The sequence below is a fragment of the Narcine bancroftii genome, chromosome 2 (assembly GCF_036971445.1).
Source record: "Narcine bancroftii isolate sNarBan1 chromosome 2, sNarBan1.hap1, whole genome shotgun sequence".
NCBI classification, from domain to species: domain Eukaryota; kingdom Metazoa; phylum Chordata; class Chondrichthyes; order Torpediniformes; family Narcinidae; genus Narcine; species Narcine bancroftii.
Window position 1 is genome coordinate 339,795,778 of NC_091470.1, and position 8,363 is coordinate 339,804,140.

General features: G+C 43.4%; 1 long non-coding RNA gene across 3 annotated transcripts in view; it reads right to left on the reverse strand.

Moving 5' to 3' along the window:
• Positions 1-7,372, reverse strand: part of LOC138752793 (uncharacterized) — a 70,195-nt gene extending 62,823 nt beyond the window's left edge. For all 3 annotated transcript variants that reach the window (XR_011350935.1, XR_011350936.1, XR_011350937.1), the window contains exon 1: positions 7,133-7,372. This is a non-coding gene — a long non-coding RNA (uncharacterized lncRNA). The remainder of the gene's footprint in view (positions 1-7,132) is intronic.
• Between the last annotated feature and the right edge of the window lie 991 nt (positions 7,373-8,363).

Genomic DNA, 8,363 nt, shown 5'->3' on the forward strand with positions numbered 1-8,363 from the left:
TCATACTTCATGCACAGCCTCCTTAGCCCTGGCTCCAACAGAGGGACAGGGGAGGGTTCAGAGTTAGAGTTCTGTGTAGGTCAAGGGGAGGGTTTGGAGTTGGATATTGGGAGTTCTGGTTTAGGCTAAGAGTAGGGTTTGGAGTTGGGCTTCAGGACCTCTATGACTGGAGCTCCTGATGCCTGACTCAAGACCCTCCTACCAGCCTACAGGCTGAACTCCTGATGTCAACTCCAAACCCTTGGCCTACACTGGAGCTCCCAATGCCCAACTCCAAACCCTCCTCTAGGCCTACACTGGAGCTCCTGATGCCTGACTCCAAACACACCAACTCCAAACCCTCTCTTCAGCCTATTTTCACACACATACACTGGACTCGTGTGTGTGTGTGTGTGTGTGTGTGTGTGTGTGTGTGTGTGTGTGTGTGTGTGTGTGTGTGTGTGTGTGTGTGTGTGTGTGTGTGTGTGTGTGTGTGTGCATGTGTAAGCATCCATGTGGTAGGCCGAGGGGTGGGTTCACCCAATCCCTGATTCCAAGCCCTCCCCTCGGCGGTTATAGTACAAGTACTAATGCCAATTATTCTCTCACTGGTCTTAAAAGTATTCTGTTTGAAATAAATCAGACAAGTAGTGATGGGGTGTCAGGCTTGGGGTGGGATAAATCATTTCGAGGCTCTGCCGGCAGTGGCTCCCCCCTTCAAGTGACGCCCTGGCTGCCATACCCTAAATATTCGTATGCTAAAAGTTCAACATGCACAGATAAAAGATGAGGTGCTGTTCTTCCCTGTAATTTTGACAGTTGCCACAGAGAGAGGTTAGAATATGAGTACGATGGGAAAGTAAAGTGGTAAGCGATTGAAAGACTGGTTACTGGCAAGTTGTTTCTCCTGAACACAGGTACTTTGCAAAACAGTTACCAGATTTCTGTTTGCTTTCTCCTGTGTAGTCACATTATAAACACAGGATACAGCACATCAGATGGGAAGAAATGGAAGTGAATCCCTTGGAAAGACTGTTTATTTCCCTTGACAGTGGGCAAGGAGGAGGAGGAGGTGAATACCCTGCAACTGCATTACCCCACCCCTTCTCTTACCACCTGCCCGACTCCGGCTTCCTGTCTCCCTCCCCCCAGCCCCGAAGCGGCAGCCGGAGTCGGGCAGGCGAGAGTGGGAGTGGAGAACGGCAGTGGGAGTTAGGCAGGCGAGGGTGGGGGGGGGGGGGGGTGGAAACATAGGAACATAGGAAGTAGGAACAGGAGTAGGCCAAAAATGGCCCTTTGAGCCTGCTCCGCCATTCAATATGATCATGGCTGATCTAATTTATGACCTAACTCCACCAACCTGCCTTCTCCCCATAACCCCTAATTCCTCTATCATGTAAATATTTATCTAACCGAATGTTAAATATGTTTGACGAGGCAGCCTCAACCACTACCCTGGTTAGAGCATTCCAAATATTCACTACACTGCTGGAAACCAGCAGTGGCAACGGGAGTCGGGTGGGCGAGGGTGGGGGGAGACTGGCAGCGGGAGTCGGGCGGGTGAGGGTTGGGGAGAACCGGCAGTGGGAGTCAGGCGGATGAGGAGTCGGGCATGCGAGGGTGGGGGGGGGGAAACTGGCAGTGGCAGCGGGAGTCGGGCGAGCAAAGGTGGGGGGGGGGGGGAGACCGACAGTGGGAGAGGGTGCAAAATAAAATATCCCTCCAAACCTCTCCCATCCACATATCTGGCCAATTTTTTCTTTAATGTTGCAACCACCACCTCCAGCAGCCTATTCCATACACTCACTGTCTTCTGTGTAAAGGAAAAGTTACAAATGCAAACACATTGTGTATGTATGACATTGCTCATTTGTGACAAACAAGACAGAGGGCAAACAAACATTTGAAATTGTATTAATGGAACTCAGAAAGTCAAAGAGCGTACTTTATACACAAAGAGAAAGATACATAACCAAAGTTTCAGGCTTGAGCCCTTCATCAAGGTATGTGCAAAATGTAGTCAGGTGTCCAAAGAAATGGTGTGGGGGAGGGGCAGAGGAGGAGCACAGACCCTCAGGCAGGAGGTAATAGGTGGATATGAGAGAGAGTACACTCCAGCAAACAAAGAAGTGGAGGGGGGAAGGTTCTGTGAATGGTAAGGGAAGGGGTTGGAGAGCTGGAGGAAAGAAGATAGAGGGATGGAGAAGAGAGGCAGAATGGAGAGTAGGCCAGCAGGAACCAGAAAAGTTGATGTTAATGCTGTTTGATTGGAGAGTGCCCAGACGAAATATTAGGTGGTCAATTTTTGGGTTGCTTGGTTTGAAAGTACATGATGCCGTGTCCAGACATGTCAGCGTGGAGAGAGAGAATTAAACTGTAGGCAACAACTTTTCTTTCAAGAACATTGTTCACCTCAATTTTGCTGCACCCTTAAAAAGGAGAATATTTGGTTGTAAAACAGGAGGCAGTTAATAATTTCCTTTAACTTCACGAATCATAGACTACTAGACTGCACCTAACCATTTCTGAATATGGATGTTGCACTTTAGATAAAAAGCAACTTCAAGATAAAAACACTTGAAACACTGTCTTGCTTAACTGTGCACACACTGAAGCTTCAATTATTAATTGGTCACTCATGTACCTGATCAATATTTCATTAACTGAATAATCACAGTCTTTTCGGTTGTTACTTTAACATGTTTATAATGTTTTGAGTCATGAACCTTTGATGGTAACTGAAAGAAAAAGTTTGATTTTCATCTGGTTTTATATCATTGACCTGATTATCTTTGGGAAGTAAATGTCAACGGTCATCTTGAAGAATCCAAGTAACATGTACTCTAATTATCACAAGATCATAAGATAAAGGAACAGAAGCAGGCCACTTGGCCCATCAGGTCTGTTCCATGGCCATGCACTAAGCTAAACTAAACTCACCCCAAATTCCAATTACCAGCCTTTTCCCCATATCCCTTGACACCCTTACTAATGAGATATTTATCCATTTCCTGTTTAAATACTCCCAGCGATCTGGCCTCCACTGCTTTGAGTGGCAGTGAGTTCCACAGATCCACAACCCTCTGTCTAAAGAAGTTTTTCCTCCAATCTGTCTTAATTAGATAACTTCTAATTTTAAGACTGTGACCCTTGTCCTCGACTCGCCAATCAAGGGAAACATCTTATCCACATTCACTCTGTCAAAATCTTTCAATATTCAAAACATCTCTATGAGATCCCCCTTCACTCTCCTATACTCCAATGAGTACAACCCAAGAGTTGCCAAACATTCCTCAAACTCCAGCCCCTGCATTCCAGGAATCATCCTCTGGTAAATCCTCTGTACCCTCTCCAACAACATCACATCTTTTCTAAGATAGGGGGCCAAAAACTGTACACAGTTCGCCAAATGGGGTCTCACCAGTGCCCCATAGAGCCTCATTAACACCTCTCTACTCTAATACACTATTCGTCTCAAAATTAACGCTAGCACAGTATTTGCCTTCTTCACTACCAATCCTACCTGGGCATTAACTTTTAGATTACTCTTCCCAGGTCCCTTTGCACCTGCGAGGATTGAATTTTCTCCCCATCCAGATAGTTCTCTGCCTGTCTATTTCCACTGCCAAAATGTAGAACCGAACACTTCTCAACATTCTACTTCATCTGCCATAAATTTGCCCAATCTATCAATATTCCTCTGCAATTTTACAGTTCCTTCAACAGTTCCTGCTCCACCATCTATCTTGATATCATCTACAAATTGTTTAGTCCATAATCCAAATCGTTAATATAAATTATAAACAGCAGTGGCCCCAAGACCGACCCTTGCTGAACACCACTTGTTACAGGCAGCCATTCTGAACGGGATCCTTTAATTTCAACCCTTTGCTTTCTGCCTATCAGCCAATTTTCTATCCAATATAATAGCATCCCTGTAATTCCATGAGACTTCATTTTTTTTATCAGCTTCGCATGCGGTACCTTAACAAAAGCCGAGTAAATAACATCCACAGCCTCCCCTTTGTCTATCCTACCTGAGATTTCTTCAAAAAACTCTAATAGTCAAACATGATCTACCCTTTAAAAAACCATGCTGACTTGGACTTATCTAGGTTTTTCATAACTTCATCCTTGAAGATTGACTTTAATATCTTCCCCACCACCGACATCAGACTTATAGGTCTATAGTTCCCTTTTTTCTGTCTCCCACCTTTCTTGTATAATGGAACCACATTCGCAACCTTCCAATCCCCCGCAACCACTCCAGAAACTAATGATTTCTGGAAGATTGTCACCAATGGATCAACAATCTCCAAAGCCATCTCTTTCAAAATCTGCAGGTGCACCTTGTCCAGTCCACGAGATTTATCTGTCTTTTATCCATTCAATTTACCTAGCACAATTTCTCTAGTAATCTTAACTGCGTCCAATTCTATTCCCTGAAGCTTCTGTCTTTCAGGGATATTATTAATGTCTTCCACCATGAATACAGACATAAAATATTGATTTAATTCTTCTGCCATATCTTTGTAACCCATTATAATTTCCCCAGCATAATTTTCTATCGGTCCTATGTCAACACGTGTCTCTCTTTTATTCTTTACATATTTTTTAAAACTCTTAGTATCTTTTTTTATATTGTTTGCCAATCTTCTTTCATAATTCATCTTTTCTTTCCTTATGACTTTCTTTATTTCTTTCTGTAAGTTTTTAACGGAATCCCAGTCCTCTGATTTCTCACTAGTTTTAGTTATCTTATATGCCCTCCCCTTTGCTTTTATCTTGGCCTTAACTTCTTTCATTAGCCACATAGATACCATCTTTCCTTTCCTATATGCTTTTTAATATTTGCAAAACTATTTTACAATCCTTTTCTGTTCCTCCTACTAGTTTGCTTTTCCAGTCAACTTGGTTCAGTTCTTTCCTCATACCACCATAATTGACTTTATTCCACTGAAAAATTGATACATCCGATAATCCATTTCCTTTTTAAATTTGAAATTGAATTCGACCATGTTGTGGTCACTGCTTCCTAGAGGTTCTAAGACATTTAACTCCCTAACAACCTCAGGTTCATTGCACATGACCCAATATAGAACTGCAGATCCCCTGGTGAGCTTCTCAACAAACTGTTCAAAAAATCAATTTCTTCGGTTTTCTACAAACTCACACTCCTGTGATCCAGTAAATTCCTGTCCTTCCCAATCCCCTGTCATGTTAAAACCTCCCATAATTAATTTGATATTAGCCTTGCGACATGCCCTTTGTATTTCTAACTAGTCCTCTTCCCGGATGCTGTTGGGGGCCTGTATATAACTGCTTTTTACCCTTAGTATTTCTTAACTCAACCCATACTGATTCTACCGCTTTAGACCCTTATATAGGGCTTATATAAAAGGCCTCAGTGGCAATCAACTAAGGTTTAAGATAAATGGATTAAAGTTGTGCCATCCAATGTAATGACAGCAATGCACAGTTTAAGAATTATTTTGTTTAATGTTTTTTTTTAATTATTTCTTCAATTAGGATTGCAAAATTATTTCAAGGCATGAATTGACAAGTCCATTCTCTGTGTAAATATCCCAGAAATACTGTGACTCAAAATGTTGCATTCACCTGAATTTGAAGGTAAAAGTTTGATTTTCATCTGGTTTTATAAAGTTGGAATACTGAGCAGAAGGTATGGAAACATACTGTTTGTTCTTTAACGGTATGCTTTCAGACCCAATCTCTTAACAGGAAGCAAGCACTCAGAAAGGGCTTAAAGAAAGAAGTAACTCGCCCCATGCCAGAACACCACTGTAGTTCCACCACACATGAGGAAAACGATGGAGAAAGGTCAGATCATGTCCCAACTTTATTGGGGAGGAGCTGCAACTAGTGAGAGCTAATGGACAGGCTGGAGAAAGGTATGGCTGGGATGCGGGGGGTGGAGGTATAGGGGGAGGCATGGTATGCAGGAAGTCTACAATTTCCCAGATGACGCAACCATTATAGGACAGATGTGGATCGATGATGAGACAGAATATAAAGGAGAGAAGGAGAGTCTAGTGGTTTGGTGTCAGGGCAACAATCACTCCCTCAATGACAGCATGACAAAAGAGCTGGTCCTAAAATTCCAGAAGAGGGTTAGAGCTCACTTTTTCATCCACATCAATGGCTAGAAAGTGGAAATAGTGGACAGCTTTAAATTACTAAGGGTAAATATCTCCAGTAATTTGACTTCGTCCAGCTATGTGGACTAAGGAAGCACCTTAACTTCATCAGAGGCCCGAAGAAGACAGTTGGCATGGACCCATGGCCCTCAACAATATTTAGAGATACACCAGCGGAAGTACCTTGTCGGGGTGCAGCACTGTTTGGTACAGGAACTACCCCTCTTGAGACTGCAAGAAAAAAATGCAGAGAATTGTGACTGCAGCTTAGACCATTACATTAAACTCTCTCCTCTATTATCTCTGTCCACACTTCCTACTCTTTCAGAAAAGCAGATTCTACCCTGCCCATACTCTTTTCTCCTTCCTCCTATTGGAAGGAAGACTCACCAGCATGAGATCATGAATCACCAGGTTCTAGAAATATTTCCTGCTGCTGTCAGACTCCTGAGTGAACCTTAAACAAATGAAATAATAAAAGCCTTGATTTAAGGGTTCACACCCAGAACAATAACTGACCATTTCTACTCATAGATGCTGGATGTCCTGCTGAGTTCCATCAGGAATTCTTTGTTTGTTCTGAATTCTAACATCTGCAGATTTTTGTGTTTCATCAGTAGATTAACGTCACCCTTACCTCCTTCTAATCGATCTCTGTACTGTGTTTTATTTGTGGGTTGACTTACTGGATTGCACTTGAAACAAACCTCTGCTCTGCACCTCAGTACACATGGCAATACATTTGAACTTGAACTTGATTCCACGTGGAAAAAATACACCTGGAATAAAACTGTTTAAAGAATGTGACTAAATCCTAAGAATAATAGTCAATCACAAAAATAAACAATCTCTGCTGGATTAAGATTAAAAATAATGGCTACCCTGTGACAAGGTAATCCAGCAGAGATTGTTTATTTTTGTGATCCTGTGGATCCTGCAGCATTGTGTGTATTTCTCCAGTTTTCCAGCATCTCCATTTTCTCTTGTTTACATACCAATTTATCTCCACCAAATGGCAGCACGGTTCGCGTAATGGTTAGTGCAATGTCGGTGTCACAAGTTCGAATCCGGCACACTCTGTAAGAAGTTTGTACATTCTCCCCAGATCTGTGTGGATTTAATTCAATGCTCCGATTTCCTCCCACCTTTCAAATAGGATGAGGCTGAAGGTTAATTGGGGTTTTTGGCAGCATGGGTTTGTGGGCTGTATTTCTAAATTTTTAAAAATTGAAACATTTTAGATGGTCAACAGTGGATACAAATGTAACTGAAAAAGCACTGTGAGGAAAACTTTAGGAATTATGAGGTCACAAATACATTCATCCCCTCCCCCCCACCTGCCCCCCCCCCCCCCAATTTGGCGTAACCATATACTTCAAATTTCTCTTTTCACCTCCCACATTTCCTAATCTTCTTTGGCTTGGCTTCACGGACGAAGATTTATGGAGGGGTATGTCCACGTCTGCTGCAGGCTTGTTGGTGACTGACAAGTCCAATGCAGGACAGGCAGGCACGGTTGCAGCGGTTGCAAGGGAATATTGGTTGGTTGGGGTTGGATGTTGAGTTTTCCTCCTTTGTCTTTTGTCAGTGAGGTGGGTTCTGCGGTCTTCTTCAAAGGAGGTGGCTGCCCGCCGAACTGTGAGGCGCCAAGATGCACGGTTGGAGGCAACATCAGCCCATTGGCGGTGGTCAATGTGGCAGGCACCAAGAGATTTCTTTAAGCAGTCCTTGTACCTCTTCTTTGGTGCACCTCTGTCTCAGTGGCCATATAACACGATCTTGGGAAGGCGATGGTCCTCCATTCTGGAGACGTGACCCACCCAGCGCAGTTGGGTCTTCAGCAGCATGGATTCAATGCTTGCGGACTCTGCCAGCTCGAGTACTTCGATGTTGGCGATGAAGTCATTCCAATGAATGTTGAGGATGCTAACGGAGACAGCGCTGATGGAAGCATTCTAGGAGCCGTAGGAGATGCCAGTAGAGGACCCATGATTCGGAGCCGAACAGGAGCAAGGGTATGACAACGGCTCTGTACACACTGATCTTTGTGTGCTTCTTCAGGTGGTTGTTTTTCCAGACTCTTTTGTGTAGTCTACCAAAGGTGCTATTTGCCTTGGCGAGTCTGTTGTCTATTTCTTTGTCGATCCTTGCATCAGATGAAATGGTGCAGCCAAGGTAGGTAAACTGGTTGACCGTTTTGAGTTCTGTGTGCCCGATGGACATGTG